Here is a 13,688-nt window from a genome sequence, read left to right as displayed (position 1 = left end):
TGTTTCGGGTTTAAGTTTTACTTTCTAGTCTGCAGCTTATATCGGCAGATGAGTCACAAAACGATAAATCACAAAATAATATCAAAAAGTTTTCACTCAGAACGACCTATCTCAGCTGCCGATTCAAAATCGTCCTATCTCAGCACATTATGAATATATTTTCATTTGAGATAGAGCGTTTTTGAACCGAATTCCGAGATAGGCCGCTTTTCAACCAAATTCCGAAATATGGTGTTTTTTAACAAAATTCTGAAACAGGGTGTTCTTCAATCAAATTCTGGAGTAGGACGTTCTTGAAAAGTTTTCTGAGATAGGGCGTTTTCGAACTGGCTGCCGAGATAGGTCGATCTTCCACTCAGCAGTCGAAATAAAATATAAATAAAAAAACAAATAAATAACATAATTTTTAAATTTTTTTTTGTTTTGTTTTAAATAAAACTGCATTATGTCTTTTTATTTAAAAATGAAAATCATATGTTCGGATTAGATGGCGTCCCGATTTTTCTACATCATACATCTCCTTAGTTTTCTATGTTCTTTGTCACAACGACTTTTATAGCTTCCGATTTATTCCGATAAAGGCACCACAGAAGTTAATAATACTCGCCAAAAACTGGTTTGATTTGTTATATGTATTTTTTATAACTGAAATTGATTGATTACTAAGCGTGTAAATGTTTAAAAATACTGCATCAATTAATTATGTTTATTATTAATGGCGCACTTAAAAATTTAATTACATCTGCTTTATTTTTTTTTTTTGTTTTCAATTAAAAACCTGCTAATTTTACTTTTATGTGTTGGAATGATTTTTATTACCTCCTAATGGAATCATCTCATGAAATTAATCAATTTTATCGATCTTGTGCTCGTGATATCACATGACTGATGTCAGTGTACCTGCTGATAACTGTTCACAAACTAAATAAACAGCATGCGGGAAAAAAGCCTAAACGCACTCATATGTTTACGGATAACAGGTTTTACTTTTCGTTACCTTTTAGTTAAGAGTTGGAGAACTGAATCGCTAAGGTAAAATTTTATATAAGAGCGTAGAATTAATGGCGTATGCCGATGTTATTGAAATCAAGGATCTGAAAAACACAATCGTTTGTTTTACCTTTTCCAACTTTTGTTATGAAAACAGCCATAAAGCAAAATTTAAATACAATGAGATTCGCACCAAAAAATTTCGGAAAAATTACACAAAACCTTAATTTTCTCCACATTACAAAAAAACACGTTACTTGGTTTGTCAAGTTACAGGAGATGTGGGTCTGAGCACGTCAGTAATTTTTAGAAGAAAATCATACCTTTTTAAATGGCTCAACATGCCCGTTCTAATGTATGGCGCAGAAGCATGGACGATGACATCAGATACTATTTTGGCTGTGCAATGATCCTACTCTGAAATTAAACGATGTCATATCTGCGGAGGCGGGGAAGGAAGAGGAAATACTCCTTTGCCTTGTAGGAACAACTGGCGTGTTTTGTTGAGCTCGATCAAAATCGGCTAGATGGTTGTAGCACCAATCAAGAGGAATAGTTGAAAATTTTCTATATGTATGTATACTTACTATATATATTTACTTAGATATTTTTGTGTTGTAGTTGAAATACATACAATAATATGTATCCGTCGACTGGCCTCGAAAAAGATGGTCTGGGAAAATGTTTTAAAATGTTTTTTTTTTGCTTCTGGTTGACACTTCACAGGAAATACCCATTGTATCGGCGAAAACAAAATCCAATAGAAAACATGCGAAACACAGATTTTAATTCTTTTTGGCATTCCGAAAATTTTTAAGCTTTTTCTGTGCTGGAAAAAATGGAAATCGCTTCATTCTACAAGCATATGACCCAACTATCTTATCAATGCGAGAAGCGCCAAAATAAATAAAATACTGGAAAATACATATATATTTATGCATACATACCTTCATATTCATACATATATGTAGGTCTACAATATAATGTACATATATGAGTATACTCAATAAAGCCATTGCAAACACAGCAATGAGGTGCCTTAGCAAACATATAGTACATATTCACTTGTGATCTTAAAACTACAAAATGATAAGATTATCACTGCTGCCTCGCCACAGAAAGTTTAGCTCATAATTTGTAAAGGTTTTAGTCAATGAGGTAAGCAAAAGCAACAATATTACTCAGAAAAGAGAGACGGTTGAGAGCTACCGGCATTAAACAAAAGTTCTATAGTTTTTTTTTCAAGTTCTATTTTTAAATAGACATAAGCTCCCAATTAGCGGGGTGTTAAAAGTTACCTAAGAGTTTCGTTGTTACGGCTAAGACTACTTCGCAAAAAAAAATTATCAGTATGAGAATAAAGCTAGAAAAATACCTGCAATATACATGAGCATGTATTTCTTTTTAAAAATTCATAGCTACCATAATTTGAACTTAAAATCGATTGCAAAACCAAAATTTAGTTGTATTGCGAAATTTACGATATCTTATCAATTTAGTTATTTTCCCACCTAAATACTCTCTCTGTCGTTCGATTACTCACTTTGTTAACTTAGCGATCTCTAAGAGTACTTTTTAGTAATTCCAAATTTGGTGAGCAAAGCTTTTAAAAGCTACTCATGCACCTCTAACCAAATGTGAGTGTGTGCGCTAGTTTTTGTAGCACCTGCGGAGACCATGTGGAAATTGTTGCCACGTTACGAAAAATTAAAACGATTGAAAGTACATATAAAAATTGCGCATCTATGGTTTATATTTTGCTGGTCGAGCTTTTATTCCGTCTTTTGTCATTTTCTGGATGTTTACCCGAAATACGAAAGAATTTTGATAAGTCGGTGACCTTTGCCGGCAAAAAAAAAAGTTTTATGTCTCAATATAGTCAGTCCCCTTTTGCTCAATACAGAGTCCATCGATTTTTTTACCAGTCTCCACTGGTCTTCTTCATTTGACCCAAATCTCTTAACACGCCGCCACTTCTTTAAGTTTGGAAACAAGAACTGGTGGATATAGTATCTGTAGAACACTTCTTCGGACTGAGTAAGCATTGGAGATGTAAAGCGCTCCCTTGTCGTATAAAAATCAGAGCTTGTATAGAGACCTGATGCGTAATGATTTGGCTTCATTTGTCATATCCAATTGGCGGCGTCAGTTGGCACAGAATAACCAAGAAGAGAAGAAGAATAAATCGTTGTTCCTCCTAACTTTTAACTGTGGACAAGAGGTCTCACAGACCTTTGCGCTCTTGTCGAGAAGACTAAAAATACTATGTGTGTTAGTTTTAAAAATGTTTCGTAGTTTCTCACAATATGAAAATTAATTATTTCAACATCAAATTTTTTCATTTAAGACCTATTCAGCTAGCATATTCTCTAACGTTGAAATGGTACGCTGATGTAAGGCCCATTGCATCGCGACCAGATTTGATTTATTGTGCCCCTTATTTCAACTTTAGTTTACAATACACATTAATTGTATTAACCCCTGCTGCAATCTCTGCATTGGGTCGATATGGCTGAGCGAGCAGTGTTTAAAAATCTGGCTCCGCGGTGACCTGGCACACAGACTAAGGGGACCCTATTTCAGGCGGCTAGATCATTGAGTGCTCTATGGCTCTCTATAAGGATTTTTATGAAAACGGTTAGCAATCTAAACTTTGGCTGTCCAAAAGTATGGAGATTTTTGTTCTGGAATATTGACTGTTTATTAAGACGGGCGGTATCCAGTATGGCAGCTAGTTTCACCTGGAATATCGCTAGTACCTCTTCGTAGAGCTGAGGATGGGATCAATATGGTCTTAGAACGGAGTTTTGGTCTTGGTTGCCTGCTTTTCCTTCAATATTTCAAGTTGTCCAACAAGGCCTTCTTGCTTCAATGTATTTTTCCTATGTAGCATGACTGCCTGCATTACTGATTCCTCTTGTATTGCCCCATGAAGGGGTGTTAGATTGAGGTTGAGACCATTTATATATAGAACTCTTCTCTTCAACAAACTAATTTAAATTTATAAACTCAAATACTTATGTTAAACAACAAAAAATAATATGGAAGTGTGTCTGAATCATTTTTTTAACGACGAAAATTATCACATGAAGAGGGTGTTCGGTATTCCTGTCCATGAAAGCTGTTCTGTAATGAACCTAACAATCTACAAAGATTGGAAATGTGAGAACGCCTATGATTTTTTAACATTTAGCGCCAATTATTTCAGCAACAGCTACTTAACGATCCTAAATCAGCTAATCTTTAGGCCCAGGAAATGTGCTATATTGGTCCGACCAAAGGGAGAGAGATGTTATTTGAGTGGGTTTAAGTGGGCATTTTAAGTTAGTGTCATGCGGGGAACCTTCACATGTAGGATATACCTATGTACGTTTGGGTATGCCGGAATCTGTTATGGATAAGATGGAGTTCAAACTACTACAATATCCTTACCTTAAGTGCGCCAGCTGTGATTGGACTGCTGTACAGTCATTTATATCAGGAGAGATCGAGAAGGTGATCATTGTTTTGGGTCCTGGATCGTGGCCCTAAGATCGTACAGATGTCTACTGACGAGATGGAGATTTTGCCTCTAGCTAATGTCTTCTCTGGTGCCCACGTCAGTAGCAGCCGACCATAAAATGCTTGCGCATTCCTACCGGTCTGTTTATCTGGCTTTGTACTAGCCACCTTTGTTTCGGTTAAGTGTTCGAGTACAATCTGAATTACTCTCCGTTCATACGCTCGAACGCTCTGCAATTGAAATTTTTACGCAGATGTATTGCTGGTATTAGTGCCATTTGAACCCGCCACACGGCGCACTTTTTGCGACCACCTCACCGGTTTGTCCATTCATAGCCGATGGCACTGGCGCTGTCGCTCAGCTGCTCAGAAACTGGTGCTTTGTGTGTGCATCTGCCTTGTGCTCGCGTACGTTTTACAATACTGGCTACCACATGCACACGCACTCTCCGCATACCTCCTCATACCTCACTACGATGAATGCTTGTATCTCTGACTGCCTCATTAGCGCGTTTGTAGCCATGTAGAAAGCTTAATAGCTGAAATACAATGCCGGCGAACGGCGAACTCACCACAGCGAAATTCGCGCTGTCAAAATTAGAACACCCGCAAGCATATGAAATTGAACACAGCCAAAGCGAAATGCGAAGTTCGCTTGGCGGCGTTTCATGGCGATAGATTTATTTCTATCGCTCTGCTGGGCGATGACAGCTGTGCGTGCCAAAGGTGGCCGTATTTGTTTTGTGCTTTCAAAGTTTAAAAAGAAAACAACCTAAACACGATTTTTTTTTTGTTGTTTGAAAAATATAGTTGTGGATTCGTTAAATCTGGCTTGAAACAAATTATTTATAATAATCTTTCTTTGTTTTACATTTATATTTGTTATCATTTCCTCATTTCTAAATATGGTTTAGTTTTTTCTAAATATGGTCACCCAAATTATAAAGGCGACCAAATGGGATCAGCTGTTTTCGCTACCGCTCTAATTCTGTTTAAGTAGGCGAAATAGTTGGGCGAACGGTGAACGACAGCATCGCCCAATTCGGCGAAGTTTGCCGTTCGCCGGTATTGTATTTCAAGCATAAAGGAGGGTGTTGTGGGGAGTAGGGAGAATCGTTGAATCAACCGTGTGTGCGACTGAGTGTTGTTCTGCGTGCAGTCTGCTTTTGTGTACTCCACGCCACTCTGCTTCCAACGCTTGTGCTTTATTGCCATTTCTGCTGCTGTCTGTTGAGTGTTGCCGCTACTGGCCGCGTGTTCCAGCTCCGAGTGCGAGTGTGGCTAATTTGTCTTTTTAGTGGGTCTTTCTGGTTGTTTGTTTAATTTTATTTGGTTATGATTGTGAGTTTATATGTGTCGGCACGGTGAGTACTAGGAATGGTTATCCCGGGACCTCGGGATCCCGGCCATCTTAAGGTCCCAAAAATTCTGGGATTCTTGGCAAATAATCCCGGGATTTTCGGGATTTGTAATTTGCACTGATGACAATAATAGAAACTCATTTTCTTGACCAGTATTGGCTATATTTCATTTTTTATATAATTATTAATACTTTTTTTTATAAATGTCTAGCTCTTTATACATATAACACTGCGCGATATTAAATTTTAAACACAAATATTAATATATTCGCGAAACCATTGGCCAAATATAGTAAAATTGCGTTTTTAGTTTTTCACTCTGACGTCAGTGATTCAAAAATGATTTAAAAAATTCAGTGAAATGTGCTAAGAGAAAAAGTATGGGTATCAAATTAAAGAGGAAATGCTGTAGAATTTAAACAGATTCAAGTTTTTGTCGCAGACTGGTAAATATTGAAAATGTCCTTTTGAAATTTTATCCTTGAAATTTCGCAATATTTGTTTTTGAAAAAATTATTTGTTAAGGACTTATGTAAACTTGATAACATCCTCGAATTTCGTCCTTATAACGTAATCAGCTTAAAAAATTACCGATTCGTCCTTGTGAATCCAAAAAATTTTAATTTTTTTAAATTCTAAATAAATTTTCTCTTGGATTTGGTTACGATGTTTTTATTCTACATTGCATTGAATTTCTTAAACATTTTTTGGAATTAATTATATCTTTGAAATTGCAAAGTCCTTTAAAATAAATCCTCACGCCACACAGTGTATTATTTCCATATTCTGGAAAATATTAATTACACTATTTTATGTCGCCAAATTTCAAAACAACGTCAAAAATATTTTTAGAAATGCCTGATAAAGACGAAACAATAACAACTAAAAAATTTAAATCAAAGTGTAGGGCGGTACGGGGTTTGATTTGGAAATTTACCAAGCGCAATAATATTTAGACTTGTATATTTGAAACTGAATCTCAATGTTTAATTTGTCGCTGTTATGTGATTTATGCAACAATTGCTAAAATACCATTTCGGTCTTATTTTCTTAAGTATGTTCTTTTTAATGAATATACATTTTTGGGATTTTAGTAAACTAGGACTGAGCAATTTATTAATTTAAATAGACCCGCAAACTCGTTATCCGCCACTATTCGATAAAGTTTGTATCTCAGTTTATTTGCCACTCCTCTTGACTTTAAACAACACAATTTTAGCTGCTGGAAAGTGCAGGTTTTGATGAAATTTTCTTTTTTCAGGCCTACTAGGAAATTTATTTTCTTCGAATAATTCATTTGCATTTTATCTCGACCGAAACAAATTCTTGTATTTTGGCTTTGAGTAGAGAAAGCCTGATTTATTACCTTTCCAGTGGTATCCTATTTTTGTAAATATAGCAATAAATATTGAACTTGTAACGGAGTTTTTTTTGACCCAACTTGACTTTTTTATCCGTATTTTCCACGCCCATAATTAAAAAAAAAATTATATTTGTTTTTAAGTCCATTTCTGTCAGTTTACAATTCCTTGTTATAGGGAAATTCTAAATATCAATTTTGGACATTTTAGCCTTTGTAGTTAGTTAAATATTTCAGTTTTTGCCTTTTTTAAAATTTCAGTTATATAAATAGGGTGGCTTGACAGTAACTCTAAATGCCCAACTTTTTGTAAAAAGCTTCGCCTATCTTATAACGTACCTTGTGAAAAATTTCATTCATCTAGCTTCAATAGTTTTCGAATTACAGAATTAAAAGCAGCTAGATGGGTCAAATCTTACACTGTGCGCCAGCGAGAAAAAAATAAAAACGCCACTTTAAATAACAAAGTAGGTTCAAACCCGTTCATTTATTATTTATTTTTCGATTTAAGTTGGTGAAAAGTAATGAATATCTAAATCCCGTGACTAATCCCGGAATCCCGGGATTGTGATAACGACATCCCGAAAATTCCGGGATCGGAAAAAGCTGAAAAATTAACATCCCTAGTGAGTACCTACCGCCTGCCTGTGGGCTTAGCTTAGCGCTTGGCGATGTTGTTGCTAGTTTGCGGGCTGTCTACGTATGTATGTAGCCGGCTGGCATACTGCTGCTTGGGTTGCCTTTGCGCTCGAGCGCTTACTTGTCGAAGAGCTTTCGTGCTGAGCGGTTGGTGCGGCATACATCGATTTGCCTTTGGTTTACTTTGCTTTGCGATTCGATCGTTCCGATTATATTGTGTGTGGTGTGCGACGATCCAGTGAGTTTGCTATAGTATCGCACTGTTCGTTGTTGTCGGTCGCCGTTGTTGGTAGAGTCACGCGTTTTTTTTTAGCGTTACGTTAATTTAAATAGAACAGAACAAGTTACAAAAATTTGCAAACCCATTTGCATAATTTATTGCCGGAAAAAAACCACTGAGTGAAAAAATAAACTGTGTGTGTGCTAACTAACGGTACGTGAAGGGATTAGAATTAAAATAAAAAAAAAAATAGTTTTAAAAATTATTTCGAAATTATTGGCGTACTTTGACCCACTGTGCCGCGATACTTACCTGTTGCGCTTCATACGTGGTTTTGAAATTGAATTTTTTTGTTGCAAATTTCGCCTTTAACTTTGTTCTACAAACAACTACAACCATAGCGAGCTGAGACAAAAACAAAAACAGAAAAATCAGCAGCAGCTCACAGCGCAACCGCAATTATTTAAGTGAAAACTGAGCGAAAATAAAATTTGTATGCTTTGTAAAAAATTTTAGTTTGTCGCCTGATTTTTCCACAAATATGCGATAATTTAATTTTATTTCATTTGCGGTTATTTAAGTTGCTGCTGATCGTTCTTTCTTGCGATCGCCTTTAGTTGGTGTGTTTTTCGGGTGTTTTTTTTTGCCTGTGCCTGTGACTTTTGCTTTGACAGTCGCAAACATTTTGTCATTCGCCGTGGTGCTGCCTGTTTTTGAACTAAAAAACAAACACAAAAAACAATAAGATCTCCGTCTGTCCTTACATTTGTGGGTTTTATTGTTTTGCGCTCATTTTCTGTATGTCGTTGGTATGTAAGTGTTGTTGTTGTTGTTGTTGTCACAACACGGCAACCGCAACAACATCAAAAAGCTCCTCCTTCCCCACCGCCGCTGCTGATACTGTTGCTGCCATGTGCGGTGGCACCAAGTGGCAGCAACACCCATTGATAGCGGCGACATATGGTTGGCGCAGTCAGTCGATTGCCGCTTTTGAAACGCGCCGCTTCGCCATTGTGAAGTGCTTGAAAAATTAAAAAAAAAAATAAGCCGCGGAATAGCCACATTAAATCGCCAGACATAAAATACCTACATATCTACATACAATACAAATTTGTGAAGAATCTGTTGTGCCGTACTTGAGACAAAAAAAAAAACAACAGCAAAATCTCAGCCATAAACTTTGTTGCGCCCAATTTTTGTACGTGTTGAAGGACTTTCGTTGACATTTGCGTTTTGGCTGCAGTCGCCAAAACTTTCACAAGAATTTCGTGTGCTTTTTGATTATTTTTTTCAATCTTAGATTTTTTTAAATTTTAATAGCCTATTTTTGATGTTCGTGCGCTATTGTGGGCGTGGTTGTTCATTTGTGTGCGCGCGTATGTGCCTGTGGCGGTGCACAAATTTTAGCGCGTTTGACATTGAAAATGTGCAAAAATATGAATTTTGAATTTTTTTAATGCCTTCTCTTAATTGTCATGCAAATAAATACTGTGCCAAAAAGTGAAAGGAAAAGTATAAACAGTTAATGCAAATGAAGCTGAAGCTATAAAATTGAGTTATAAATAATAAGCTTTTAGAAAAACACAAAAAAACAAAAGCAAATTTTAAATGCAAACACCAAAAGAAAAAAACAGTGTAAATAAATAAAGAATTAATTTGTTCGTATAAAGACGAGAATAACGTAATCGGAAAGGGAAACAATTTTTCGATTAAATAATAATAAATCATTTTGAATAAAAAAAACATAGTAAATTTGTTCGAAGAAAATATAAAATACAACTCTAAATAAAGAAGGCTTCTCGCACTCGACTTACCTGTTTTACATATAAATTGCTTTAATCTTGTATTTTGGTTTGAAAATATGTATGTACATACGGAGAATTTATAACAATTAAAAAAAAATATATATATTAAAATTTCTAAAACTGTATAATAAATTTTTGAAGTTTCTTATAAGATCTAGTTCTTCTTCTAGTGTAATAAAAAGCAAGTGTGAAGTTGCTAGAAATTGCGTTGATTTTTGATATTTGTTTTTCTGACTGTATTACGCACTTTTTTCTATACTGTCGGATATATGTACATACTTTATATGAAAGAAAATCGTTAATGCGATTTTTTAGCAACTTCCATTAAATAGTAGGTTTCCAATATCATTGAGAAAATGTAGGCTTAGAATAAGAATCCAATTTTTTCTTCGCTCTTCCGAATAATTGTAGGGTGTGATGTATGTATTTTTTAAGAACGAAAAATTGCACTTATGATGGCGAAAACCGATTTTTATCTACATACGTAAATAAATTTTGGCAATGGAAAATGCGAATTCGTTTCAAAATACATATTGCACACCTACATACATAGATCTAAAGTGAGCTAATTGAAAAATCAGATCCCGAAATACAGTGACTAAAACAAATTACTCAAGCATATTCGTCGTAACTATTTTTTTTTGTTATTTTTCTATGAAAATATTGTCCAAGCTTTAACCAAAACCATATAAATCACAGTTTCAAACTTTATACAAAATTTTGGAAAATTCAAAAAATATTCATCAAAATTTCAACATTTTAATCGGAATCTTTAGACCATTTTTTGTTATGCAGTGCAAGTTTCAAGCGGCTATAAAATCCCGTGGTTTTTGAGAATGATTCTTTTATGAAATAATATGCGAGAGACCGTTAGCAACAAAATTTCAAAAAGTTAACGCCACTTTTTGTTAATTTCACTTGTCATATAAAAAACCGCAAAAGCAGTCTCCAAAAACAAATTCTTAAAAGTCAAGACGATTTTTCAACCGGTTGAAACTTGCACGCCATTAGACTAAAATTGTAAGGGCTATAAAACTGCATACCCAACAATGTTCTAAAGATTCAGATTAAAAAGTTGAAATTTTGATGACAATTTTTTGAATTTTTTTAAATTTTGTATAAAGTTTGAAACTACTTTTGGTTAAACCTTGGTCGATATTTTTAAACATTACGAATATTTACAAAAAATCAACATGGTCATTTGTTTGATTCACTGTTTTTTAGTAAGTGTATATAATCATAAAGAAAAAATATTTGCATTATTGGAGGTAGATAAGCCCTATAAATTGATTTATTTTAAGTTGGTCACTGTTTAGATTTGTGTGTACGATATGTATGTACATACATTAGAGTGGTCCTATTTTTGTATGGAGAAAGAAATTTTATTTATCAAGTTTCTTCCAATGTGAAACAAGTAAACATTTCCATTGAGAGTTTATTTAAAATTTTATTCCGAAAAAGTCGCATTTCTTGTGGATTTAATGCTGCCATAGTGCGATTTTCTACGCTCCTCTTGACATTACTAATTCGCCATTTTTTGCGTTTTACTGACTTAAAAAACGAAAGAGCATGGTTATCTATTTGTCGTGTACATTGTTTCATTTACTCTAGTAATGGCATGGCCACACAAATGAGTTCTTCAATCATTCAATTTATATGTCCATATTTAAAATTATTTTCTACTTTATTAAGGGCTACAAGAATTTCTGGGATAAAGTGACGAAATCTTTTAGTTTAGTTGTAAATTGAAAGTTATAGTATTCACAGCTCCCTGTTATCACCTGTGTTAATTTTACCGCATTGTAACTTTAAAACATTAAAAGTATAGTTCACTAGGGATCGGGGGAATTATTTATAAACAAATGTTTTCAAGAGAGTCTTAAAAACACGATGCTGCCTATTTTAAAACATTAATATAGGTAAGGATTTTAACTTTAGTAGTAGTAGTATCTTCGAAAATTTGCCACGCACTAACTTCATCAAGCAACTTAAGTAAATGCAAAACCTTTAAGCTAAAGATTTAGTGATAGCGAAAAAACTTCCATTCCTCGAACAAATTTACAAAATACAATAAAATTATACGCTTTGAACAAACACTCGCAAAAAACAGAACTCAACGACCTAAATTAACAAAACGCAACCCTGACACGTGTGACCTTTTCTATATATTCATGCTATGTATGTTCAATACAAATGTATGTTCATTCTTAATTATTCTAATTAAATTTTGCATACATCACCTTAACTTACAGTATACTACATGCTTACATACTAACATACATACATACGTATATTAATGTGAACATACTGTGTGGATTAATAAAAGCTCAATTAAGGCAATAAAACTCGCTCAAAAAAAAAGAAATAAATATAACTAAATTGAGTGAGGCAATGAAAAGCGTTTAAAAATTAATAATAATAATATTTTCCTATTTAATAAGTAATTAAAGTAAAAAAGACTAGAAAACTAACCATTGTGACACACAGCAAAAACAACAAAAATTGTGCTTAAGCAGTTTTAGCTGAGGGAAAACAGCAAATATTCGTGTTTAACAACATCGTACATACATACATACTACCGTGAGAAGGGTAAGTTGTGTATATATATAATTATCACTTAAAGTTAGTATTGAATGAAATGCACAAGTAAATACATATGTATGTCTGTCTAAAGCAGCGTCAAGCAAAAGGCAATTTCATGATTGTGACAATGAGAAACATGTAAAGTTGTGTGCTGTAATAGTTGGACTTTAGTTTTGTGAGAAATAAACGTACATATGGCATATTTATAATTGTAATACATATGTACATGTATACACCCTTATCATAATATGTAGTACACGAGTGTATTGGCAAGGAAAAAATGATAAACATTTAATTTTGAAAGAAATGTACTATTTCTTTGTTGTTCAGCTCTTAATTTGACTTTGACCTTTGCGCATGTTTTCACAGCTGTTGTTGTAATTATTATTTCTCTCTGACGGCAGTATGTCATTTACCCGTCAAAAAATAAAAAATAAAAATACTTTGCCAACTTACAACTGCATTTACTATGACAATAATTATGTATGTAACGGGTGATTTTTTAAGAGCTTGATACCTTTTTTTTTAAAAAAAACGCATAAAATTTGCAAAATCTCATCGGTTCTTTATTTGAAACGTTAGATTGGTCCATGACATTTACTTTTTGAAGATAATTTCATTTAAATGTTGACCGCGGCTGCGTCTTAGGTGGTCCATTCGGAAAGTCCAATTTTGGGCAACTTTTTCGAGCATTTCGGCCGGAATAGCCCGAATTTCTTCGGAAATGTTGTCTTCCAAAGCTGGAATAGTTGCTGGCTTATTTCTGTAGACTTTAGACTTGACGTAGCCCCACAAAAAATAGTCTAAAGGCGTCAAATCGCATGATCTTGGTGGCCAACTTACCGGTCCATTTCTTGAGATGAATTGTTCTCCGAAGTTTTCCCTCAAAATGGCCATAGAATCGCGAGCTGTGTGGCATGTAGCGCCATCTTGTTGAAACCACATGTCAACCAAGTTCAGTTCTTCCATTTTTGGCAACAAAAAGTTTGTTAGCATCGAACGATAGCGATCGCCATTCACCGTAACGTTGCGTCCAACAGCATCTTTGAAAAAATACGGTCCAATGATTCCACCAGCGTACAAACCACACCAAACAGTGCATTTTTCGGGATGCATGGGCAGTTCTTGAACGGCTTCTGGTTGCTCTTCACTCCAAATGCGGCAATTTTGCTTATTTACGAAGCCATTCAACCAGAAATGAGCCTCATCGCTGAACAAAATTTGTCGAT

The 13,688-nt window shown here is 34.6% G+C and overlaps 1 long non-coding RNA gene across 2 annotated transcripts in view; it reads left to right on the top strand.

Annotated features, from left to right (window-relative positions):
- The first annotated feature begins 7,986 nt into the window (after window positions 1–7,986).
- Window positions 7,987–13,688, top strand: part of LOC108364482 (uncharacterized) — a 32,757-nt gene continuing 27,055 nt past the window's right edge. Inside the window, exons 1-2 of one of the 2 annotated variants that reach the window (XR_001847761.1) lie at window positions 7,987–8,284; window positions 12,203–12,465. This is a non-coding gene — a long non-coding RNA (uncharacterized LOC108364482). Of the gene's footprint in view, window positions 8,285–12,128; window positions 12,466–13,688 lie in introns of both variants that reach the window. The other variant, XR_001847760.1, reaches the window with a different exon arrangement.

This window comes from Rhagoletis zephyria, unplaced genomic scaffold (assembly GCF_001687245.7).
Source record: "Rhagoletis zephyria isolate East Lansing unplaced genomic scaffold, Rhagoletis_zephyria_1.1 Rzeph_scaffold_01569, whole genome shotgun sequence".
Classification (NCBI taxonomy): Eukaryota; Metazoa; Arthropoda; class Insecta; order Diptera; family Tephritidae; genus Rhagoletis; species Rhagoletis zephyria.
This window is presented reverse-complemented; position numbering and strand designations above follow the sequence as displayed.